Source organism: Scyliorhinus torazame, chromosome 26 (genome assembly GCF_047496885.1).
Source record: "Scyliorhinus torazame isolate Kashiwa2021f chromosome 26, sScyTor2.1, whole genome shotgun sequence".
NCBI classification, from domain to species: Eukaryota; Metazoa; Chordata; class Chondrichthyes; order Carcharhiniformes; family Scyliorhinidae; genus Scyliorhinus; species Scyliorhinus torazame.
The window spans coordinates 10488200-10515525 of record NC_092732.1 but is presented as its reverse complement, the minus strand read 5'-3'; the positions used below and the strand labels follow the sequence as shown (position 1 = coordinate 10515525).

The window sequence follows — 27326 nt, the reverse complement described above, 5'->3', positions numbered from 1 at the left end:
CCACGGTTATCACTTGTTTTATAGCTTTAATACACAATTGGGAATACATGGGATTTATGCCGCAGGGACAGGTCACTCTGTCACATCGCATCTTGCCTGTGTTATCTCAATTCAAGGCTCCTTTTCCGTTTTCGCATCTTAATCAACGTTCGAGGCCACGTATTCGTTTCCTGATCACATATTTGTCAGGCTCCAACCTAAATTCTTTTCAACTCTCTGTCTACATAACAGCTACTAAATTTCCAATGACTGCTCTTGGTGACCACCTGACATTGAGAAATGTCATGCCTCTCCCTATTTCATTTTCATCTGTCTTTAAACAAAATGTTTTTTTTTAAATATTCGACTGGTTAAAATCTCATCTTGTCTTTTCAAAATAAAATGTGCGAAGCTTGAAAACCCTTCCTCCATATGTCTACCTATGTATGAAACCAGATTTGTACCCTGCACTAAAACATCGCAGAAGCCAGTACTGGAGTATTTGGGTGGTGGTTCGTGGAAGAGGCAGCGGGAGATTCAGAGCGCCATCTACAGAATAGAAGGTGAAACATTAGCAATGATCTTTGCTCGACCCCCTGTTATTGGAATTTCCACTTATCTGATCTACTCATGAAAAAGAAAATAATCTTCATACAAACGCAGAAATGCCGGTGATCATGTAAATATCCTGCTGTCAAAGAACGAAGAACAATACAGCTCAGGAACAGGCCCTTCCACCCTCCAAGCCTGCCGTATCTAGACCGACCGCATGTATCCTTTTATACCCCGTCTGTTCATGTGTCTATCGATATAAGTCTTAAAGGTCGCTAACGTATCTGCCTCAACCACCTCACTTGGCAGTGCATTCCAGGCCACCACTACCCTGTGGTAAAAATCGTTCCCCTCACATCTCCACTGAACCTGTCTCCCCTCATCTTGAACGCCTGCCCCCATGTAATTGCCATTTCCGCCCTGGGAAAAAGCCGCCAACTGTGCACCCTATCTATACCCCTCATAACTTGTAAACGTCGATCAGGTCGGCCCTTAGCCTTCCTCCTTCTAGGGAGAATAATCCCAGTTTACTCAATCTCTCCTCATAGCTAACACCCTCCATACCAGGCAACATCCTGGTAAACCTTTTCTGATCTCTCTCCAAAGCCTCCACTTCCTTCTGGAAGTGTGCTGATCAGAATTGATCGCAGTATTCCAAATGTGGCCGAACCAATGTTCTATATAACTGTAACATAATTTGCGAACTTTCATACTCGATGCCCCGTCCGTTGAAGGCAACAACGCCATATGATTTCATTGCCACCATTTCCACTTCTGCTGCCACTTTTAAGGATCTGGAGACGTGCACGCCCAGATCTCTCTGTGTGTCTATGCTCCTGATAGTTCTGCCATTTATTTCAAAGGTCCCAGCTGAATTTGATGGACCAAAAGGCATTACCTCGCATTTGCCCGGTTTAAATTCTATCTGCCATTTCTCCGCCCAATCTTGCAGCCTATCTATATCCTGTTGTATTCTCTGAAAATCTTCATCACTATCCGCAACTCTCACAATCTATCATCCCCAACCTTGTTAATCAGACCCATTACGTTTTCTTCCAAGTCATTCATATACATTTCAAACAGCAGAGGCCCCAGAGATCCCAGCTGAACACCACTAATTATTGAGTCTCCATTCAGAAAAATACCATTCCACTGCTACCCTCTGTCTTCTATGGCCAAGCCAGTTCTGAATCCACCTAGATAGTTCACCCCTGGCCCCATGTGATCTAATCTTTTGCACCAGCATGCCATGAAGGACCTTATCAAATGCTTTATTAAAGTCCATGTAGACAACATCCACAGACATTCCGTCGTCAATCAGTCTTGTCACCTTCTCAAAAAATTCAATCAAATTAATCAGACATGACCTCTATCGTACAAAATCGTACAAAACCATGCTGTGTGTCGCTAAGCAGACCATTAACTTGCAAATGTGCATAGATCCTATCTCTGAGAATATTTTCCAACAATTACACTATCACTGACGTCAGGCTCACTGGCCTATAGTTACCCTGGTTATCCTTGCAACCCTTCTTAAATAACGGTACAACATTGGCCTCCAATCCGCTGGGATCTCACCTGTGGCCAACGAGGTTTCAAAGTTTTCTGTTAGAGGCCCAGCGATTTCATCACTTATATCCCTCAGTAATTTGGGAGTGATGCCATCTGTCCCTGGGATATGTCTTTTTAAAATATTTTTTATTAAAGGTTTTCATAAAATATCAATAACAAAATGAGAAAGAAAAAAGAACCCAACAGGGGTAAGTACAAAACACAATCTAAAAAAGCAACCCCCCAAACCACTCCCTCCCGTACCGAAATAATAAATTAACATTAACACCCCGACTTAAGACAACAGGTGTATACACCCCCTCAGACCCTTCCAGTGTAAATAACATAAACAAAAATAAAGTAACCCCCCCCCCCACCCCCCGAGCTGCTGCTGCCATTGACCAATGTCTAGCGTTCTGCCAGAAAGTCTAAGAACGGTTGCCACCGCCTAAAGAACCCTTGTACCGACCCTCTCAAGGCGAATTTCACCCTCTCCAATTTAATGAACCCTGCCATATCGCTCATCCAGGATTCCACACTTGGGGGCCTCGTATCTTTCCACTGAAGGAGAATCCTCCGCTGGGCTACCAGGGACGCAAAGGCCAGAATTCCAGCCTCTTTCGCCTCCTGCTCTCCCGGCTCCCCTGCCACCCCAAATATTGCGAGCCCCCAGCCCGGTTTGACCCTGGATCCTACCACCCTCGACACCGTCCTCGCTACGCCCTTCCAAAATTCCTCCAGCGCTGGGCATGCCCAGAACACATGGGTGTGATTTGCTGGGCTCCCTGAGCACCTAACACACCTGTCCTCACCCCCAAAGAACCTGCTCATCCTTGTCCCGGTCATATGTGCCCTGTGCAGCACCTTAAACTGTATGAGGCTGAGCCTCGCGCATGAAGAGGAAGAGTTCACCCTCCCTAGGGCATCTGCCCACGTCCCCTGTTCGATCTCCTCTCCCAACTCCTCCTCCCACTTACCTTTCAACTCCACCACCGAGGCCTCCTCCTCTTCCTGCATCACCTGGTAAGTTTCCGAGATCTTCCCAAATTCCCCCCCCCCCCACCCCCCCCCCCCCCCCCCCGCCGAGAGCACCTGCAAGTTTACCTTTAGAGAATCCTGGACTAGGACTCCCAAGTCCCGTTGCACTTCAGCATTATGAATTTTGTCACCGTTTAGAAAATATTCCATGCCTCTATTCTTTTTTCCAAAGTGCAATACCTCGCACTTGCCCACGTTGAATTTCATCAGACATTTCTTGGACCACTCTCCTAAACTGTCTAAATCTTTCTGTAGCCTCCGCACCTCCTTCATACTACCTGCCCCTCCACCTATCTTTGTATCATCGGCAAACATAGCCAGAATGACCCCAGTCCCGTCATCTAGATCGTTAATATATAAAGAGAACAGCTGTGGCCCAACACTGAACCTTGCGGGACACCACTCGTCACCGGTTGCCATTCCGAAAAAGAACCTTTTATCCCAACTCTCTGCTTTCTGCCTGACAGCCAATCGTCAATCCATGTTAGTACCTTGCCTCGATTACCATGGGCCCTTATTTTACTCAGCAGTCTCCCGTGAGGCACCTTATCAAAGGCTTTTGGAAGTCGAGATAGATAACATCCATTGGCTCTCCTTGGTCGAACCGATGTGTTATATCTTGAAAGAACTCTAACAGATTTGTCAGGCACGAACTCCCCTTACTAAATCCATGCTGACTCTCCTAATCCGACCCTGCACTTCCAAGAATTTAGAAATCTCATCCTTAACAATGGAATCTAGAATCTTGCCAACAACCGAGGTTATGCTAGTTGGCCTATAATTTTCCATCTTTTTCCTTGTTCCCTTCTTGAACAGGGGGGTTACAATAGCGATTTGCCAATCCTCTGGGACTTTCCCTGTGTCTAGTGACTTTTGAAAGATCATAACGAACGCCTCCACTATTTCTTCCGCTATCTCCTTTGGAACTCTAGCATGAAGCCCATCTGGGCCAACAGATTTATCAATTTTTAGACCTCTCTAGCACTTTCTCCTTTGTGATGGCTACCATATTCAACTCTGCCCCCTGACTATCCTGAATTATTGGAATATTACTCATGTCTTCTACTGTGAAGACTGACGCAAAGTACTGATTTAGTTCCTCAGCTAGTTCCTTGTCTCCCATCACGAGATTATCAGCCTCATTTTGGAGCGACCCAATGTCTACTTCTGCCTCCCGTTTGTTTTTAATGTATTGAAATAAACTTTTACTATCATTCCTAATGTTACTGGCTAGCCTACATTCATAATTGATCCTCTCTTTCCTTATTTCTCTGTTTGTTAGCCTCTGTTTGTTTTTGTAGCCTTCCCAATCTTCTGACTTCCCACTACTCTTTGCCACATTATGGGCTTTCTATTTTGCTTTGATGCATTCCCGCACTTCCTTTGTCAGCCATGGCTGCCTAATGCCCCCTCTGATGACCTTTCTTTTCTTTGGGATGAACCTCTGTACTGTGTCCTCAATTACTCCCAGAAACTCCTGCCATTGCTGTTCTCCTGTCTTTCCCACTAGGCTTGCTCCCAGTCGATTTTCGTCAGTTCCTCCCTCATGCCCCTGTAGTTACCTTTATTTAACTGTAACATCTTTACATCTGATTATACCTTCTTTCTTTCAAATTGGAGATTGAATTCGACCATATTATGATCACTGCCTCCTAAGTGTTCCCTTACGTTAAGATTTTAAATCAAGTCTGGCTCATTACATAACACTAAGCCTGTCCCCTCGTGCGCTCCATCACAAGCTGTTCCAAAAAGTCCTCCTGTAAACAGTCCTTGTGTCTTTCCTTGTGTCCACTGGCAGCATTATTTACCCAGTCCACCTTCATATTGAAGTCCCCCATGATCACTGTGACCTTGCCTTTCTGACATGCACATTCTATTTCGTGGTGCATTTTGTGCCCCTGGTCCTGGCCACTGTTCGGATGCCTGTACATAACTCCCATTATGTTTTTTTTGCCTTTGTGGTTCCTCAACCCTACCCACACAGACTCCCCATCATCTGACCCTATGTCGTTTAGTGCTATTGATTTAATTTCATTCCGAATTAACAAGGCAACCCTGCCCCCTCTGCCCACCTCTCTGTCTTTTCGATAGGTTGTGAATCCCTGGATGTTTAAATGCCAGTCCCGAACCCCCTGCAAACACGTCACTGTGGTGCCTACCACATCATACCTGCCAGTCACAAGGTCATGTACCTTGTTCCGTACACTGCGCGCATTTAAATTTAGCACCTTTAATTCTCTATTGACCATCCCTTTTTCTTTTCTTAGTGTGGTGGACCTTGGATTACTGAGCCTTTCCATACACTGTGTCATATTTTGTGCGATGGGGACTATCGTAACCTCTCCTGAGTTCTGTCGTTTCGAGCTTTTTTGTATTCCTAAGCAGCTACGCTTCCCATTGATTACTTCACTTCTTGGTTCCCTGACTCCCCCCCACCCCCAATCTCTAGTTCAAAGTCCTATTGACCACCCTATTTACTCTTCTCGCCAGAACACTGGTCCCAGCTCGGTTCAGGTGGAGACCATCCCAATGGTATAGGTTCCGCTGTCCCAAAACTGATGCTAGTGTCCCATGAAAAGGAACCCCTCTTTCCCACACCACTCTTTCAGCCACGTGTTAACTTCCCTTATTCTTGCCTCCCTGTGCCAATTTGCACGTGGCTCCGGAATTAATCCCGAGATTATGACCCTTGAGGACCTGTTTTTTAATTTGAATCCTAGCTCTTTATAATCTCTAAACAGGTCCTCTTTTGTAGACTTGCTTATGTTGTTGGTACCGACATGGACCACAACAACTGGATCCTCCCCCTCCCTGTCCAGTATCCTTTGAAGCCGGTCAGAGATGTCCCGCACTCCAGCACCGGGAAGGCAACATACCATGCGGGTCTCTTTATCCTGCTCGCAAAGGATACTATCTATCCCCCTGATAATAGAATCCCCTACAACTACAGCTTGCCTATTTACTCCCTCCCCTTGAATGGCCTGCTGAACCATGGTGCTTTGGTCAGCTGACTCATCCTCCCTGCAGCCCTGTTCGCCATCCACAAAGGGAGCAAATGTCTTATACCTGTTGGACAGGATCAAGGGCTGAAGCTCCTGAGTTCCTGACTGCTGGTTCCCGTTACCTGCCGGACTTGCAGTCACACGCTGCTGTCCCTGGCCACTGGCAGGATTTAAACTGCTTACTCTGACAGGTGTGACTGCCTCCTGAAACAAAGTGTCCAGGTAAGTCTCCCCCTCCCGGATGTGCCTCAGTGTTTAAAGCTCAGATTCTAGCTCATCAACTCTGAGCCGGAGCTCTTCGAGCAGCCAACACTTACTGCAGATGTGGTCGCTGCAGCTCGCAATGGGATCTGCCAGCTCCCACATCAAGCAGCTCAAGCACATCACCTGACCAGCCATCACTAATTAATTAACTTGTTTAATTTAAGCTTACGAGTTTAGCTGTGTTTTTTTTAAATTTGGGGCAGATGTGCTATCAACCAATCAGATCACAGCTTCCCTCTGACGTCACGTTTGGGGGTGGGGGGGTGGGGGGGGGGGGGGAACTGGAAAACAGGAAGTTACCGTTAGGTTTTTATACTCACAGAGACTGCGGCTCCTCCACCGAACGGCTCCCGAAATTAGGCCCGAAGAAAGAGAGAGAACAAAACAGTCGGGAAAAAGCACCTTCTCCCACTCTTCACCGAATTACCTCACTGCACCAAATTACCAAATTCTCACTCTGTCTGTGTCTCACTCACTCAGGCTGTGTCTCCTTGACCAGTGCAACTTTCAAATGTTGTATCGCCAATTCACGTGCTCTATTTAATCGCTCTCTAAAATTTGACACGTAATCCAATACTGCAATTTCCTTCGTCTCACACACCAATTTTTCCTTAATCAATTTAAGTGGTCCTCTTACCTCATGATCAAAAAGTAGTTCAAAAGGACTAAATTTGGTAGACTCATTAGGTGCATCCCTAATTGAAAACAATACGAATGGGATTCCTTTATCCTAATCCTCTGGATAATCTTGACAATAAGCCCTCAACGTTGTGTTTAATGTCTGATGCCACCTTTCTAACGACCCCTGCGATTCTGGATGGTACTCAGTTGATTTGAATTGTTTTGTTCCTAAGCTGCCCATAACTTCTTTGAATAACTTTGAAGTAAAATTCGATCCTTGATCCGATTGTATTTCTGTCGGTAGTCCATATCTAATAAAGAATTTAAGTAACTCCTCCACAATCCTTTTAGCTGTAATATTACGTCCTGGAATGGCCTCTGGAACCCTAGTAGACACATCCATTACAGTCAAAATATATTGATTCCCACTTTTTGTTTTAGGAAGCGGTCCTACGCAATCAATTATGACCCGTGTAAAAGGTTCCTCAAATGCTGGAATGGGTATTAAGGGCGCTGGTTTGATCACTGCTTGAGGTTTCCCTATCACTTAACATGTGTGACATGATTGACAAACATTAACTGCATCTTTATGTTGTCCCAGCCAATAAAAATGTTTCTGGATTTTATATTGAGTTTTCCTTATTCCCAAATTACCTCTCATTGGTATCTGATATGCAACTCGCAACACCTCCTTTCTATACCCTACCGGCAATACTACTTAGAACATAGAACATTTGAACGATACAGCGCAGTACAGGCCCTTCGGCCCACGATGTTGCACCGAAACAAAAAGCCATCTAACCTACACTATGCCATTATCATCCATATGCTTATCCAATAAACTTTTAAATGCCCTCAATGTTGGCGAGTTCACAACTGTTGCAGGTAGGGCATTCCACGGCCACTTGATGAACTTCTGCCCACTTTCCATCTGCCTGCATATGTACAGGTCTCCATTTTCTCATCAAGACATCATTTTTACGGTAATAACACTCTGGTATACTCTCAGATCTCTCTTCCGGATATGCTTCCTGATATATCCGTTTTATTTCTACATCATTCTGTTGTAACTCCGCCAATTTTCCTGAACTAAAAATATCCGCCTCATCCTCCACCTGTTCTTGTTGTTTTTCAACCATCTGATCAAAAATCGTTTCTGATATTTGCACTTCAACTTTACCTTCACTCTTGAAATGAAATGAAATGAATGAAATGAAATGAAATGAAAATGAAATGAAAATGAAATGAAATGAAATGAAAATCACTTATTGTCACAAGTAGGCTTCAAATGAAGTTACTGTTAAAAGCCCCTAGTCGCCACATTCCGGCGCCTGTTCGGGGAGCCTTTTACGGGAACAGCCCGGGAACATTGATTTCTCCTCTTATCTTAACCTGTTGACTTTGCGACCTTGTTACGACACAACCGGAAAAATCCCAGGATATTCGTCCTTCAACACTTCAGTTGACTGATTTCCAATGGCTTATCAACCACAGTAGGCATCACTCCCACCTGCGATCCAGCTATATCATCACCCAAGATAAACTGTATTCCTGGACAAGATAGTTTATCTATTGCTCCTATTACCACTTCACCACTCTTCACTGGACTTTCCACCCTTACCTTATATAATAGAACGTTGCTCCTCTAACCCTGAATTCCACATATCACCACCTTTTCTGGCAACATTCTTCCCAAACTACATAATTCCTCATCTCTTACCATTAAAGATTGACTAGCCCCTGTATCTCTTAAAATTGTGACTGCTTTACCTGCTCCTCCTGATACTCATGAGTAAACCTCACCCACACAAGTAAATTCTTTAAAGACATCTGGCACCTTCTTAACAATTACTTCTTGAACAGGCTGTACAATCGTTTGCAGCTCCTTCGCTTCCCTTGGGCTTTTCTTTACCGCTCTAACGAACCCCACTGTCTTATCCTGTTTTACCACATCAGCCTTCCGAGTGCTTTTCTTCTGGTCGAGTGTATTACGGTGAATAAAATCTGAAAATTTTCGTTTATTTTCCAACCACCTGAATTTCTTTTTTAATCTGAGGTACACTCTCTTTATTGTCTCCCATCAGATCACCTTTACCTTTACCACTTGAGTATTTCTCATGTGCCCAGTTCCTATCCCTCACCGGCTGAAACTGATGTCGGAAAGCAATCTTTGATTTATGATCGAATTCATAATCATTTGCCATCTCCGCTGTTAATCTCGCAATGTTAACCGTCTGTTCTTCCACATGAGTTCTCACTACATCAGGAATTGAAATTTTAAACTCCTCCAAAAGTATAATTTATCTGTGAGCTTCATACGTTTGGTCTATTTTGAAAGCCCTTGGATTGGATTGGATTTGTTTATTGTCACGTGTACCGAGGTTCAGTGAAAAGTATGTCTCTGCGAGCAGTTCAACATATCATTAAGTACATGAGAAGAAAAGAGAATAAAAGAAAATACGTAATAGGGCAACACAACATATATAATGTAACTACATAAGCACTGGCATCGGATGAAGCAGACAGGGTGTCGTGTTAATGAAATCAGTCCATATGAGGGTCATTTAGGAGTCTGGTGACAGTGGGGAAGAAGCTGTTTTTGAGTCTGTTCGTGCGTGTTCTCAGACTTCTGTATCTCCTGCCCGATGGAAGAAGTTGGAAGAGTGAGTAAGCCTGGTGGCAGGGATCTTTGACTATACTGCCCGCTTTCCCCAGGCAGCGGGAGGTGTAGATGGAGTCAATGGATGGGAGGCAGGTTCGTGTGATGGACTGGGCGGTGTTCACGACTCTCTGAAGTTTATTTCGGTCCTGGGCCGAGCAGTTGCAATACCAGGCTGTGATGCAGCCTGATAGGATGCTTTATATGGTGCATCTGTAAACGTTGGTAAGAGTCAATGTGGACATGCCGAATTTCCTTAGTTTCCTGAGGAAGTATAGGCGCTGTTGTGCTTTCTTGGTGGTAGCATCGACGAGGGTGGACCAGGACAGATTTTTGGAGATGTGCACCCCTAGGAATTTGAAACTGCTAACCATCTCCACCTCGGCCCCGTTGATGCTGACAGGGGTGTGTACAGTACTTTGCTTCCTGAAGTCAATTACCAGCTCTTTAGTTTTGCTGGCATTGAGGGAGAGATTGTTGTCGCTACACCACTCCACTAGGTTCTCTATCTCCCTCCTGTATTCGGACGCATCGTTATTCGAGATCCGGCCCACTATGGTCGTATCGTCAGCAAACTTGTAGATAGAGTTGGAACCAAGTTTTGCCACGCAGTCGTGTGTGTACAGGGAGTAGAGTAGGGGGCTATGTACGCAGCCTTGCGGGGCGCCGGTGTTGAGGACTATTGTGGAGGAGGAGTTGTTGTTCATTCTTACTGATTGTGGACTTTTGGTCAGAAAATCGAAGATCCAGTTGCAGAGTGGGGAGCCAAGTCCTACGTTTTGGAGCTTTGATATGAGCTTGGCTGGGATTTTGTTTGAATCAGAAACAGCCACTTGTCCTGTGGCCATTTCATTTGTTTAGCTACCTTCTCAAATGAAATGAAAAAGGCTTCCACTTCCTTCTCGTCAAACTTTCGCAATTCTTGGACATATTTAAGTAGATTCCCACCAAGCCTTCGACTATGACGCTCTTTCTCACTACCCTCATTATTATCATCCAACTGTACGTTTACCTTTTCGTCTGCCTATTTTAACTGATTGTCATGTTTCATGGCCATTTTCTGAAGTTCAAACTCCCGCTCTTTATCATTTTTTCTGATCTGTATCTCATGCTTTAATTCTTTCTCATGTTCATTTATTTAATTTGCAACTGAATTTTTTCCATTTCCAATATGTCAAACTCTATCTCAGGCAACTTTAAATGCTTAACCACCGCCATAATTACCTCATCTTTTCGCATTTTCTCAGGTAATGTTAACTGCAAGATTCTTGTCAAATCTAACAGGCTGCTTTTAATTCCTGTCCGTAAAGCATTACGTGTGACCTGCTCCATCCCCAAAACCTTCTGAGCCTCTGAACACTCTCCCCATTTAAACTAAAATACCACACCGGAAAAGCAACAATCCTTCACTGTCTTTAAGTTCACAACAGCGAATCCAAGAGATAGAGTTTTATCCCCCTCGAGCCCCCAATTGTTATGGCGGAGTCGTTTTCAGAACCCCAAAATGTATCATGGAGTTCAACCAACCTCTCCCTTTAATGGATTTGTTGCTTTCCCTAGCACACGGCTTTTCCCCTAGGCGTGGGATTACAATTATGGACACGTGGGATTTAAACACAAAACACTGTTTATTCCATGAACTCAACTCAACATCTTAAATACACATTGGATCTCTTAACACCCCTTACTTCAAAGGTAACTCAGAAAATATTGCAACAGGAAATAATTCCTTAAAATTTTCCTTCAAACTTCCAATAGACTTAACACGTTTAAACAAAATCACAGCAGGTTAAAGACTTTACTTTAAATCCCCCAAATGATCCAGAGATAGTCTTTCATGGCAGATATCCAGTTCCCTGCAAAACACAGACACCCACTCATCTCTTTTCAAAACTTGCAGCTCTCTGGAAACACACAGACACACACACACTGTTTTTAAAAATGAAGCTAAAAACCTGCAAAATGGCTAACCTGAGTCAGCCCCACCCACTCTTTGACATCACTGTTTTCTTAAAGGTACATTGCTTAAACATCCATATCTTAAATGTACTCTGACATGACAGTGGGGATGATAGACAGGGCAATCAAATTGTCAGGACGTGATCAGTGGTGTCCCACAGGGAATTGGGTTATTGACTCCATTATCCATTAACTACTTAGATAATGGCATAGAAAGTACACAGAATAATACAGCAGGCAAACACGCCCTTCGGCCCTCCAAGCCTACGCCGACCATAGTACCTGCCTAAACGAAAACCATATGCACGTCCGGAGTCTGTGTCCTTCCGTTCACAGAACATAGAACAAAGAGCAGTACAGCACAGAACAGGCCCTCCGGCCCTCGATGTTGTGCCGATCTTTGCCCGAAACCAAGATCAAGCGACCCCACTCTCTGTCATTCTGGTGTGCGCCATGTGCCTATCCAATAATCGCTTGAAAGTTCCTAAAGTGTCCGACTCCACGATCACAGCCGACAGTCCATTCGACACCCCAACCACTCTCTGAGCATAGAACCTACCTCGGACATCTCTCCTATATCTCCACCCTGAACCTTAAAGTTATGCTTCCTGGTGACAGGTACATCAACCAGAGGAAACAGTCTCTGAACGTCCACTATATCTATCCCCCTCAGCACCTTATAAACCTCTATTAAGTCGCCTCTCATCCTCCTCTGCTCCAAAGAGAAAAAAACCTAACTCCCCTAACCTTTCCTCTTAAGACCTATCCTCCAAGCCGGGCAGCAGACTGGCAAATCTCCTTTGCACACTTTCCAATGCGTCCACATCCTTCCTATAGTGAGGTGACCAGAACTGCACACACTACTCCAAATGTGGTCCCACCAGGGTCACGTACAGTTGCAGCATAACCCCGCGGCTCTTAAACTGAAACCCTCTGTTAATAAACGCTAACACACCATCAGCCTATCCGGCTCTATCCACTTGAGTGGCAACCTTCAGGGATCTGTGGACGTGAACTCCAAGATCTCTCTGTTCCTCCACATTCCTTAGAACCCTGCAGTTGACCCTGTCATCCGCATTCATTTTTTTTCCTACCAAAATGAATAATCTCGCACGTATCAGGGTTAAACTCCATCTGCCATTTTTCAGCCCAGCTCTGCATCCTATCAGTGTCTCTTTGCAGCCTACAAAAGCCCTCCACCTCATCCACTACTCTACCACTCTTGGTGTCATCAACAAATTTACTGACCCACCCTTCTGCCACCTCCTCCAAGTCATTGACAAAAATAACAAATAGCAGAGGACCCAGCACTGATCCCTGTGGTACACCGGTGGTAACTGGTCTCCAGTCTGAAAATTTTCCATCCACCACCACGCTCTGTCTTCTATGTGATAGCGAGTTACTTATCCAACAGGCCAAAGTTCCCTCTATCCCACACCTCCTTACTTTCTTCATGAGCCGACCATGGGGAACCTTATCAAACGCCTCACTAAAATCCACGTGTTCATAGATTATCATAGAATTTACAGTGCAGAAGGAGGCCATTCGGCCCATCGAGTCTGCACCGGCTCTTGGAAAGAGTACCCTACCCAAGGTGAACACCTCCACCCTATCCCCATAACACAGTAACCCCACCCAACACTAAGGGCAATTCTGGACACTAAGGGCAATTTAGTATGGCCAATCTACCTAACCTGCACATCTTTGTACTGTGGGAGGAAACCGGAGCACCCGGAGGAAACCCACGCACACAGACTCCGCACAGACAGTGACCCAAGCCGGAATCGAATCTGGGACCCTGGAGCTGTGAAGCAATTGTGCTATCCACAATGCCACCGTGCTGCCCACGTTGTTCGACATCAACTGCTCTGCCTTCATCTACACACATAGTTACCTCCTCAAATAATTCAATCAAATTTATGAGGCAAGACTTACCCCTCACGAATCCATGTTGATTTTCCCGAATTAAGCTGCATCTTTCCAAATTCTCATAATTCCTATCCTTCAGGACCTTTCCCATTAACTTACCGACCACCGAAGTAAAAGCAACCCGCCTATAATTACCAGGGTCATTCCTATTCCCGTTCTTAAACAGAGGAACAACGTTCGCCACTCTCCAGTCCTCTAGCACTAACCCCGTGGACAGTGAGGACCCAAAGATCAAATCCAAAGGTTCTGCAATCTCATCCCTTACCTCCCAACGAATCCTCGGATATATCCCATCTGGCCCAGGGGACTTGTCTGTACTGAGCTTTTTCCCAATTGTTAATACATCCTCCCTCAGAACATCTATCTCCTCCAGCGTACCCGCCTGTATCACACTCTCAATCTCAAAAAAACATGGCCCCTCTCCTTGGTGAACACTGAAGAAAGGTATGCATTCAACGCCTCTCCTATCTCTTCAGACTCCATGCACAAGTTCCTTGTACTGTCATTCACTGGCCCTAACCTCACCCTGGTCATTCTTTTATTGCTCACATAAGAGTAAAAAGCCTTGGGGTTTTCCTTGATCCGACCCGCCAAGGACTTCTCATGCCCCCTCCGAGCTCTCCTAAGCCCTTTTTGTTTAGCTCATTCCTTGCTACATTGTAACCCTCAAGCGACCCAACTGAACCTTGTTTTCCCATCCTTACATACGCTTCCTTTTTCTTCTTCACAAGACATTCAACCTCTTTTGTGAACCATGGTTCCCTCACATGGCCATTTCCTCCCTGCCTGACAGGGACATACCTATCAAGGACACGCAGTATTTGTTCCTTGACAAGTTCCACTTTTCATTTGTGCCTTTCCCTGACAGTTTCTGTTCCCATCTTATGCTCCCTAATTCTTGCCTAATTGCATCATAATTACCGCTCCCCCAATTATAAACCTTGTCCTGCCGTATGGCCCAATCCCTCTCCATTGCAATAATGAAAGACACCGAATTATGGTCACTATTTCCAAAGTGCTCTCCCACAAATAAATCTAACACTTGGCGCGGTTCATTACCCAGTAGCAAATTTAATGTGGCCCCCTACTATTGTCGGCCTATGCACATGTTGTGTCAGGGAAACCCTCCTGCACACACTGTACACAAACTTCCCCATCCGAACTGTTCGACCTATAGAGCTTCCAATCAATATTTGGAAAGTTAAAGTCACCCATGACAACTACCCTGAGACCTCCACACATATCCAATATCTGTTTTGCAATTTCTTCCTCCACATCTCTATTGCTATTTGGGGGCCTATAGAAAACTCCTAACAACGTTACCGCTCCTTCCCTATTCCTAAGTTCAGCCCATATTATCTCAGTAGGCAGATCCCCCTCGAACTGCCGTTTTGCAGCCGTTAAATTATCCAGGATTAACAATGCCACTCCTCCACCTCTTTTACCACCTTCTCCACTCTTACTGAAACATCTATACACCGGAAGTTCCAGCAACCATTCCTGTCCCTGTTCGAACCATGTGTCTGTAATTTTCCACAACATCGTAGTCCCAAGAACCAATCCACGCTCCAAGTTCACCTACCTTATTCCGGATGCTCCGCGCTTTGAAGTAGTCACACTTCAACCCACCTTCCTGTCTACCGGTACACTCCTACGCCCTTGATACCCTCCTCAGTACCTCACTACTCTCAACACTGGCTTCCGAACTCCTTTTCCCATCCCCCTGACAAATTAGATTAAATCACCCCCGAAGAGCCGTAGCAAATTTCCCTCCCAGGATATTGGTGCCCCTCTGGTTCAGGTGCAAAACGTCCTGTCTGTACAGGTCCCACCTTCCCCAGAATGTGCTCCAATTATCCACGTAACTGAAATCCTTCCTCCTACACCATCCCTGCAGCCATTTGTTTATCTGCAATCTCTCCCTGTTCCTCAACTCGCTTGCACGTGGCACCGGCAACAAACCAGATATGACAACATGGTTAGTCCTGGCTCTCAGCTTCCACCATAGCTCCCTAAATTCCTCTTTGGAACTAGTATGGCAGGGGGCTGGGTGCCGGAGCAATAGGTCAAAAGGTGAAAGCATTGAGGGAGAACTAGGGAATAGTTCCAGTATGGCTCTGAGGAAGAGCAGGCAGGTAGATATTGCTGAAAACAGCGGGTCTGGTGGACTGGAGTGCATATGTTTTAATGCAAGAGGTATTACGGGTAAGGCAGATGAACTTAGAGCTTGGATTAGTTCTTGGAACTATGATGTTGTTGCCATTACAGAGACCTGGTTGAGGGAAGGACAGGATTGGCAGCGAAACGTTCCAGGTTTTAGATGGTTCAGGCGAGATCGAGGGGGATGTAAAAGGGGTGGCGGTGTTGCGCTAATGGTTAGGGAGAATATCACAGCTGCACTACGGGAGGACACCTAAGAGGGCAGCGAGGTTCTATGGGTAGAGATCAGGAATAAGAACGGTGCAGTCACTATGTTGGGGAATTACTTCAGGCCTCCCAATAGCCAGCAGGAGATCGAGGAGCAGATAGGTGGACAGATTTTGGAAACGAGTAAAAACAACAGGGTTGTTGTGATGGGAGATTTCAACTTCCTCAATATTGACTGGGACTCACTTAGTGCCAGGGGCTTAGACGGGGCAGAGTTTGTAAGGAGCATTCAGGAGGGCTTCTTAAAACAATATGTAGACAGTCCAACTAGGGAAGGGGCTGTACTGGACCTGGTATTGGGGAATGAGCCCGGCCAGGTGGTAGAAGTTTCAGTAGAGGAGCATTTCGGGAACAGTCACCACAATTCAGTAAGTTTTGAAGTACTGGTGGACAAGGATAAGAGTGGTCCTAGCGTGAATCTGCTAAATTGGGGGAAGGCTAATTATAACAATATTAGGCGGGAACTGAAGAACCTAGATTGGGGGCGGACGTTTGAGGGTAAACCAACATCTGACATGTGGGAGGCTTTCAAATGTCAATTGAAAGAAATTCAGGACAGACATGTTCCTGTGCGGAAGAAGGATAAATACGGCAATTTTCGGGAACCTTGGATGACGAGGTATTTGTCAGGGCTAGAAGGCTGGAAGAACAGACGAAGCCTGTGTGGAATATAAGGAAAGTAGGAAGGAACTTAAGCAATGAGTCAGGAGGGCTCGAAGGGGGTCACGAAAAGTCATTGGCAAATAGGGTTAAGGAAAATCCCAAGGCTTTTTACACGTGCATAAAAAGCAAGAGGTTAGCCAGGCAAAGGGTTGGCCCAATGAAGGATAGGCAAAGGTATCAATGTGTGGAGCAAGAGGAAATGGGCGAGGTACTAAATGAATACTTTGCACCACTATTCACAAAAGAGAAGGAATTGGTAGATGTTGAGTCTGGAGAAGGGTGTATAGATAGCCTGGTCATATTGAGATCCAAAAAGACGAGGTGTTGGGCGTCTTGTAAAATATTAAGGTAGATAACTCCCCAGGGCCTGATGTTGTTCCTTTGTTTCAGTAGGTTGGAACGATAATCCAGGGAACTACAGGCCGGTGAGCCTCACGTCAGTGGTAGGGAAATTACTGGAGTGAAGTCTTCGAGACAGGATCTACTCCCATTTGGAAGCAAATGGACGCATCAGTGAGAGGCAGTAACATTTTGTGAAGGGGACGTCGTGTCTCACTAAATTGATAGAGTTTCAAATGTGAGGTAATGCATTTTGGGAGATCTAATGCAGGTAGGGAATATACAGTAAATGGTAGAACCCTCACGAGTATTGAAATTCAGAGAGATATAGGTGTACAGGTCCACAGGTCACTGAAAGGGGCAACACAGGTGGAGAAGGAAGTCAAAAAGGCATACGGCATGCTTGCCTTCATTGGCCGGGGCATTGAGTATAAGAATTGGCAAGTCATGTTGCAGCTGTATAGAAACTTAGTTATGCCACACTTCGAGTATCGTGTTCAATTCTGGTCGCCACACTACCAGAAGAATGTGGAGGTTTTGAGGGGGTGCAGAATAGATTTACCAGGATGTCGCCTGGTTATGGACGGCATTAGCTCTGCGCAACGGTTGAATAAACTCGTTTTTGTCTCACTGGAACGATGGAGATTGAGGGGCGACCTGATAGAGGTATACAAAACTATGAGGGGCACAGACAGAGTGGATAGTCGGAGGCTTTTCCCCAGGGTACAGGGGTCAATTGCAAGGGGGCATAGGTTTAAGGTGCGAGGGGCAAGGTTTAGAGGAGATATACGAGGCAAGTTTTTTACACAGAGGGTAGTGGGTGCCTAGAACTCGCTGCCGGAGGAGGTGGCGGAAACAGGGACGATAGTGACATTCAAGGGGCATCTTGATAAATACGTGAATAGGATGGGAATGGAGGGATACGGAACCAGGAAGTGTAGAAGATTGTAGTTTAGTCGGGCAGTATGGTCGGCACGGGCTTGGAGGGCCGAAGGGCCTGTTCCTGTGCTGTACTTTTCTTTGTTCTTAGTTCTTTTGTTCTTTGTTTTAAACCCCCCTCCCTTCTCTTACCGATGTCGTTGGTACTGATGTGTAGCACGAATTGTGACTGTTCCCCCTCACCCTTCAGGTATCTTAAAACACGATCCGAGACATCACGGACCCTGGCACCCGGGAGGCAACAGACCATCCGTGAGTCTCTTCCGTTGCTAGGCCCGTCTACCTGTCACTTTAATTATTGAGTCCCCAATAACAATTGCCCTCCTGCTCTCCCCCTTCCCTTCGGAGACAGAGGGACGGACTCAGTGCTGGAGATCCGGTGACCGTGGCTTACCCCTGGTAACGCCCACAGGGGACCCCTGCACTGACTGCTTCATAGAACATAGAACATTACAGCGCAGTACAGGTCCTTCGGCCCTCGATGTTGCGCCGACCTGTGAAACCACTCTAAAGCCCATCTATACTATTCCCTTATCGTCGATATGTCTATCCAATGACCATTTGAATACCCTTAGTGTTGGCGAGTCCACTACTGTTGCAGGCAGAGCATTCCACAGACTTACTAGTCTCTGAGTAAAGAACGTATCTCTGACATCTGTCTTATATCTATCTCCCCTCAATTTAAAGCTATGTCCCCTCGTGCTAGACATCACCATCCGAGGAAAAAGGCTCTCACTGCCCTCCCTATCCAATCCTCTGATCATCTTGTATGCCTCAATTAAGTCACCACTTAACCTTCTTCTCTCTATCGAAAACAGCCACAAATCCCTCAGCTTTTCATCCTAAGATCTTCCCTCCATACCAGGCAACATTCTGGTAAATCTCCTCTGCACCCTTTCCAATGATTCCACATCCTTCCATGGGCTCGATGGGCCGAATGGCCTCCTTCTGCACTGTAAATTCTATGATTCCTATAATGCGGCGACCAGAATTGCACGCAATACTCGAAATGCGGCTGCACCAGAGTTTTGTACAGCTGCAACATGACCTCATGGCTCCAAAACTCAATCCCTCTACCAATAAAAGCTAACACACCTTACGCCTTCTTAACTACCCTCTCAACCTGAGTGGCAACTTTCAGGGATCTATGCACATGGACACCGAGATCTCTCTGCTCATCCACACTGCCAAGAATCTTACCATTAGCCCAGTACTCTGTCTTCCTGTTATTCCTTCCAAAACGAAACACCTCACATTTTTCTGCATTGAACTCCATTTGCCACCTCTCAGACCAGCGCTACAGCTTATCTATGTCCCTCTGTAACTTTTAACATCCTTCCGCACTGTCCACAACTCCACCAACTTTAGTGTCATTTTCAAATTTACTCACCCATCCTTCTACGCCCTCCAGGTCATTTATAAAAATGACAAACAGCAGTGGCCCCAAAACAGATCCTTGTGGTACACCACTAGTAACTGGACTCCAGTCTGAACACTTCCCATCAACCAGCACCCTTTGTCTTCCTCCAGCTAGCCAATTTCTGCGGAGGGCAGTAGAGAGGATCTGCTGATTGGCTGTTGCAAATGAAATTTGCATACCTCCGTTGTGTTCACCCTAACTTGAAGGTGTACCTGAGCTAGAGACGCTAGCTGTTCGTGTGAAGTCAAGCATCCAGGAGAGGGCAGTAGAGAGGAGCTGCTGTTTGGCCGTTGCAAGGGAAATTTGCATACCTCCGTTGTGGTCACCCTAACTTGAAGGTGTACCCGAGCTAGAGACCCTAGCTGTTATTGTGAAGGTACGCATCCAGCAGAGGGCAATAGAGAGGAGCTGCTGATTGTCTGTTGCAAGGGAAATTTGCATACCTCCGTTGCGGTCACCCTAACTTGAAGGTGTACCTGAGCTAGAGACCCTAGCTGTTCGAGGGAAGACAAGCATCCAGCAGAGGGCAGTAGAGAGGAGCGGCTGATTGGCTGTTGCAAGGGAAATGTGCATACCTCCGTTGTGGTCACCCTAACTTGAAGGTGTACCTGAACTAGAGATCCTAGCTGTTCGAGTGAAGACAAGCATCCAGCAGAGGGCAGTAGAGAGGGGCTGCTGATTGGCCGTTGCAAGGGAAATTTGCATACCTCCGTTGTGGTCACCCTAACTTGAAGGTGTACCCGAGCTAGAGACCCTAGCTGTTCGAGGGAAGACAAGCATCCAGCAGAGGATAGTAGAGATGAGCGGCTGATTGGCTGTTGCAAGGGAAATTTGCATACCTCCGTTGTGGTCACCCTATCCTGAAGGTGTACCTGAGCTAGAGACCCTAGCTGTTCGAGTGAAGACAAGCATCCAGCAGAGGGCAGTAGAGAGGAGCTCCTCTCTACTTCATCCAGCCCCTCTCACCGTCACGCATCTATTTTGATTCTTCGGAGTAATTACATGCATGAAGCTACTATCCATGACCACCTCTGCTTCCCGAATGAACCGAAGTTCATCCAGCTCCAGTTCCCTAACGCGGTTTTGGAGGTGCTGGAGATGGGTGCACTCCCTACAGGTTAAATCAGCAGCTACACTGACGGTGTCCTTCACCTCAAACATTCTGCAGGAGGAACATTGCATTGCCTTCCCTGCCACGCACCCGAGATAACGTGTGGATAAAACAAGAAAAGAAAGGAAGAGCTTACCTGATAATCACTCACCCCCTTAGGATAGAGGAGGTGGAAGGATAGGGGACACTACAAGTGTCGTGTCTTGGGTTTAGCAACCGCTCAACTTAAATACAGGTAAAAATAAAACACTTAATCACCTACCTGACTCCCAAGATGCGCTTCGGCTCCCCCTCTCTCTCCCGGTCCCGGAAATGAAGGCCGTAGGAACCTGGGGGTAAGTTTAAGCACTTACCTGTTTCCCAAGCTGCACCCCGGCTCCCTCTCTTCTGCCGCTCCAGGAAATAAAGGCCGCTGGAACCGGGGGGTAAGTTTAATCACCTACCTGATTCCCAAGCTGAACTTCGGCTCCCTCTCTCTCCCCCGCTCCCGGAAATGAAGGCCGCTGGAACCTGGGGGTTGGTTTAATCACCTACCTGATTCCCAAGCTTCACTTCGGCTCCCTCCCTCTCTCCCGCTCCCGGAATTCCCACCCTATTCATATCTTTGTCGAGACACCCCTTCAATGCCAATATTGTACCTGCTCCCACCACCTCCCCAGGCAGCGTTTTCCATATGTTTACCGCCCTCTGTGTAAAACACTTACCTCGCACATATGTTCTAAACTTTTCACAATGTATATTAAACCTATGTCCTCTAGTATTTGACTTTCCTATCCTCGGAAAGTGCATCTGAGAATCCACTCTGTTCATGCCACTTATAATCTTATAGATTTCTGTCAGGTCGCCTCTCAAACTTGCTTTGTTCCAGTGGGAACAGACCGAGTTTATCTAACCTCTCCTTGTAGCTAATGCCCTCGATACCACGCAGCATCCAAGTAATCCGGTTTTGTATGCTCTCCAAAGCATCCACATCCTTCTTATAGTGTGGCGACCAGCATTGTACACAATATTCCAAATGAGGCCTAACTAAGTTCCTGTACAGCTACACCATATCTTGTCGATTTTTATATTCAATGCCACAGCCGATGAAGGCCAGCATGCTGTATGTCTTCTTGGGCACCTTATCCGCATGCGTTGCCACTTTCAGTGATTGGTGAACATGCACGCCCAGGTCTCTCTGCCTGTCAGTGCTCGGAAGAGTTCTACCATTTATTGTGTATTTTCAGTTTGCAGTTGACCTTCCAAAGTGCATTACCTCACACGTGTCCGGATTAAACTCCATCTGCCATTTCTCAGCCCAAGACTCCATACTGTATATATCCTGCTGTATCCTCTGACAATGCATGATCCACAACTTCACCAATTTAGGGTTGACTGCGAACATCCTAATCAGACCAGCTACATTTTCTCCCAAGTCATTTATATACACCACGAAGAACAAAGGCCCCAGACCTGATCCCTGTTGAACGCCGCAAACCACAGCCTTTCATTCAGAAAAATCACCCTTCTACTGCTACCCTCTGTCTTCTGTGCCAAGCCAGTTCTGTATTAAACTTGCCTGCTCTCTTCTGATCCCATATGACATATCCAAATCTGTTGATAACACAAAGCTGGGTGACATTTTGGACAGTTAGGTGACAGCACACATTACATTATAAGGCAATGAGAGACGAAGTGAATGGGGAAAACTGTGCGGATGGATTACAATGTGAGGAAATGTGAGATTATTCATTTTGGACCAAAAAGGATTGATCAGGGAACTTTGTAAATGACATGAAGCTAAATTCAGCGGATGTGCAAAGAGACCTGGGGGTTCAAGTGCATAGATCTTAAAAATGCAGAAAGTAATCAAGACAGATAATGGAATGGTCGCTTTTATCTCTGGAGAGCTGGGGAAGAGTGACGCAGAAGTTAAGTTACAGCTTACTAAACGCTGGTTGGGACTCACCTGGTGTACTGTGAGAAGGTCTGGGCACCGCACGTTAAGGAGATTAGTTTGCACTTGGAGTTGGTGAGACGTAGATTTACATGAACAGTAGTGGGACATAAGCAGCTAAGATGTGATGAGAGATTATCCAAGTTAGGCCTGCATACTCTGGAATTTGGATCTAATCGAAGATCTAATCGAAATTTTAAAAATATTAACAGGAAAAGGCAGGGTAGTCAAAGATAAATTGTTTACACTCTCTGAAGATTCTTGAACTTGGGGGCATCTACAGATTAGGGCCAAACCATCCAGGATAGATGTTAAATAAGCACTTCGACAGAGAAATAGTGATATATATATAGATAAGCTATGATATCATTGAATGTCGGAGCAGGCTCGAGAGGCTGAATGGCCTACTGTTGTTGCTCTGTTCCTATCACTGGTGTCTGAGCTTTGAAGCTATGGGTTACTTGTAACTACTTACTGGCATTAGGACAAAACGTCATCAGTTGTAAATGGAAAGCTTACATTCCAAAAATAATGACCAACAGCTCACACTGACAGTTTATTTCCAATCATATGTTTAGGTCCGATTTAAATAGATGCATTTGATTATTCAGAGAAAAAAAGCTAAACAATGAAACACTGAGAGATATGAATGAAGTAAGCGAGAATAGGTAAACAGGACGACAACAGGAGAGCAATTTACGTTACACGGTGATAGTTGTTACCGCCAAGTGTTTCTTTAGGGATAAATATACGAATACGTTAACCTTGTCAATATCTACCTCTCTGATATGAGACACTTTCACTGAAAAGATTTTCAGTTGAGCTGATTTGGACAGAGCAAGTACATATCGCTCCATTGCTGCATGTTTCTGCCGGGACTCTGATGTGACTTCTGATACTGTAAGTCCCGCCAACGTCTATTGTTACAGACTCAGTTAATTCCTTTGCATTGCAGGCTGAAATATTCCAGTGGGTACAAAGAGTATCGATGACCACGTTGTTCACCGAACAAATCAATGGGACAGTCTCCATCGAGAGAATCTCATGCAACGGCGGAGACAAGGGAAATATGGTCGGAGGATCTGATAATTGAGGGAGGAAAAATCCAATTACTGTTCAGCATAATTATGTGGTTGTTCAGTGTCAGGTGAGAAAAACGACCTCAATTCTGACCCGCAATTAAAAATTTCGATCCGTTCCCAAAGAGAAAGGACGTCCCGGTGACTTTTTTAGTGGCACATGCCTGAATCATTCTCTGGACATTGTCAATGACCCGAATATAAACAGTCGATTTGTTGTTAATTTCTCGTGAATATCTTCCATCTGGACGGAAGTGTTTTCTCACAGTGTAAACGAACTGTAGAGGTTTCCCGTGCTGTTGTTTGTACCATTGTACAGCTCCACTCGCGAACAAAACGTATGGCAGTGCCACTTGAAGGAACTTCCAATCGCGACATGCTGAACCTCCAGAGTTGGTGGGAAGACTTCCTGGGGTACAAAAACCGAGAGAACACGATAGAACATAGGCAATCGATGATGGCAGGAAAGCGAAAGTGATCTCCACAAAAAATGCTCTATCTCTAAAGTGAAAAGTCAAATGAAAAGACACAAATTGAGGAAAGGCATGAACAGAGAAAGAAGAGAGAGAGATGTATTTACGTAGAACATAGAACATTACACCGCAATACAGGCCCTTCGGCCCTCGATGTTGTGCCGACATGTGAAGCCCATCTGCAGCAGTCCCTTATCGTCCAAATGTCTATCCAATGACCTTTTGAATGCCCTTAGTGTTGGCGAGTCCACTACGGTTGCAGGCAGGGCATTCCACGCCCGTACTACTCTCTGAGTAAAGAACCTACCTCTGACATTTGTCTTATATTTATTTCCCCTCAACTTAAAGCTATGTCCCCTCGTGCTAGACATCACCACCCGAGGAAGAAGGCACTCACTGTACACCCTATCTAATCCTCTGATCATCTTGTTTGCCTCAATTAAGTCACCTCTTAACCTTCTCTCTAACGAAAACAGCCTCAGGCCCCTCAGCCCTCACTCATAAGATCTTCCCTCCAGACCAGGGAACATTCTGGTAAATCTGTCTGCACCCTTTCCTATGCTTCCACATCATTCCTATAATGCGGGGACCAAAATTGCACGCAATACTCCAAATTCGGCCGCACCAGAGTTTTGTACAGCTGCAACAGGACCTCATGGCTCCGAAACTAAATCCCTCGACCAATAAAAGCTAACACACCGTACGCCTTCTGAACAGCCCTCTCAACTTGGTTGGCAACTTTCAGGGATCTATGTGCATGGACACCGAGATCTCTCTGCTCACCCACACTACCGAGAATCATACCATTAACTCAGTATTCTGTCTTCCTGTTATTCCTTCCAAAATGAATCACCTCACACTTTTCTGCATTAAACTCCATTTGATACCTTTAATCCAGCTCTGGAGCTTATCTATGTCCCTCTGTAACTTGTAACATCCTTCCGCACTGTCCACAACTCCACTGACTTTAGTGTAATCTGCACATTTACTCACCTATACTTAGAACATAGAACATAGAACAATACAGCGCAGTACAGGCCCTTCGGCCCACGATGTTGCACCGAAACAAAAGCCATCTAACCTACACTATGCCATTATCATCCATATGTTTATCCAATAAACTTTTAAATGCCCTCATGGAACATAGAACTTCTACGCCCTCCTTCAGGTCATTAATAAAAATGACAAACAGCAGAGTCCACAAAACAGATCCTTGTGGTACACCACGAGTAATTGCACTCCAGGAAGACCATTTCCCATCAACCACCACCCTTTGTCTTCTTCCAGCTAGCCAATTTCCGATCCAAACAGCTAAATCACCCTGAATCCCATGCATCCGTATTTTCTGCAATAGCCTACCGTGGGGAACCTTATCAAACTCTTTACTGAAATCCATATACACCACATCAACTGCTTTACCATCATCCAATTGCTTGGTCACCTTCTCAAAGAAGTCAATCAGGTTTGTGCTGCACAACCTACCCATCACAAAACCGTGTTGACTATCTCTAATCAGATTATTCCTTTCCAGATGATTATACATCCTACCTCTGAGAAACCTTTCCAAGACTTTGCCCACAACAGAAGTAAGGATCAGTGATCTATAGTTACCGGGGTTGTCTCTACTCCCCTTCTTGAACAAAGGGACAACAGTTGCTATCCTCCAGTCTTGAAAACAGCGCGGGAGGTGAGGGAGCCGGGGCAGTGAAAACAGCGCGGGAGCTGAGTGAGCCGAGACAGTGAAAACAGCGCGGGAGGTGAGTGAGCTGGGACATTGAAAACAGCGCGGGAGGAGAGTGAGCCGGGACAGTGAAAACAGCGCGGGAGCTGAGTGAGCCGGGACAGTGAAAAGAGCGCGTGAGATTTAAAAAGCGCGGGAGCTGCGAGACGGAGCGGAGATTTTAAAAGATCGCGGCCTAGTTTCGGGAGCCGATCGGAGGAGGAGGAGCAGTCTCTGTCAGAGAGAGAACCTGAGAACATCTAAGACACTCAGAGGGTAAGAATATAAGTAAGTGATTTTTACTCATTTTTACTTTTATACCTTTTTCAAATTGTGTGTGTCGGGGGGGGGAAACTGAAGTGACATCACAGAAAAGCTGTGGCCTGAGTGGCTGGTTGGGAATCTACACAAAATTAAAAAAATTGAGCATTGGTAACTAATTAAACATAATTACTTAATTATAATTTAGAGGGATATCTAAGCCAGAGATCGGAAAGTACTATATTTAGCTTTCGCATTTCTATTAGAAATCTAGTGCTAGGAAAAAGATAGTTAACAGTAACTTTGCAATTAAAAAATATATATATTATTTAAAAAATTGAAATTTTAATTTTAATTAATTGACGCAATGTCAGTTAGAGGGGTGCAGTGCTCTGACTGTGAGATATGGCAGGTCCGGGAGGCTTCCAGCGTCCCGGATGGCTTCATCTGCAGAAAGTGCACCCAACTGGAGCTCCTCACAGACTGCATGGTTCGGTTGGAGCAGCAATTGGATGCACTTAGGAGCATGCAGGTGGCGGAAAGCGTCATAGATCGCAGTTATGTAAATGTGGTCACACCCAAGGTGCAGGCAGAGAAATGGGTGACCACCAGAAAGGGCAGGCAGTCAGTGCAGGAATCCCCTGTGGTTGTCCCCCTCTCGAACAGGTATACCCCTTTGGATACTGTCGGGGGATAGCCTATCAGGAGAAAACAGCAACAGCCAGAGCAGTGGCAACACGGCTGGCTCTGATGTTCAGAAGGGAGAGTCAAAGCGCAGAAGAGTAATAGTAATAGGGGACTCTATAGTCAGGGGCACAGATAGGCGCTTCTGTGGACGTGAAAGAGACTCCAGGGTGGTATGTTGCCTCCCTGGTGCCAGGGTCCAGGATGTCTCCGAGCGGGTAGAGGGCATCCTGAAGGGGGAGGGCAAACAGGCATAGGTCATGGTACATATTGGTACTAACGACATAGGCAGGAAGGGGCATGAGGGTCCTGCAGCAGGAGTTCAGGGAGCTAGGCAGAAAGTTAAAAGACAGGACCTCGAGGGTTGTAATCTCGGGATTACTCCCTGTGCCACGTGCCAGTGAGACTAGAAATAGGAAGATAGAGCAGCTAAACACGTGGCTAGACAGCTGGTTTAGGAGGGAGGGTTTCCATTATCTGGACCACTGGGAGCTCTTCCGGGGCAGGTGTGACCTGTATAAGAAGGACGGGTTGCATCTAAACCGGAGAGGCATAAATATCCTGGCCGCGAGGTTTGCTAGTGTCACACGGGAGGGTTTAAACTAGTATGGCAGGGGGGTGGGCACGGGAGCAATAGGTCAGAAGGTGAGTGCATTGAGGGAGAACTAGCGAATAGGGACAGTGTGGCTCTGAGGCAGAACAGACAGGGAGAAGTTGCTG

General features: G+C 45.8%; 1 pseudogene; it reads right to left on the bottom strand.

Moving 5' to 3' along the window:
- Positions 1-23157: 23157 nt before the first annotated feature.
- On the bottom strand, positions 23158-26892 carry LOC140402837 (uncharacterized; annotated as a pseudogene).
- Positions 26893-27326: the final 434 nt, after the last annotated feature.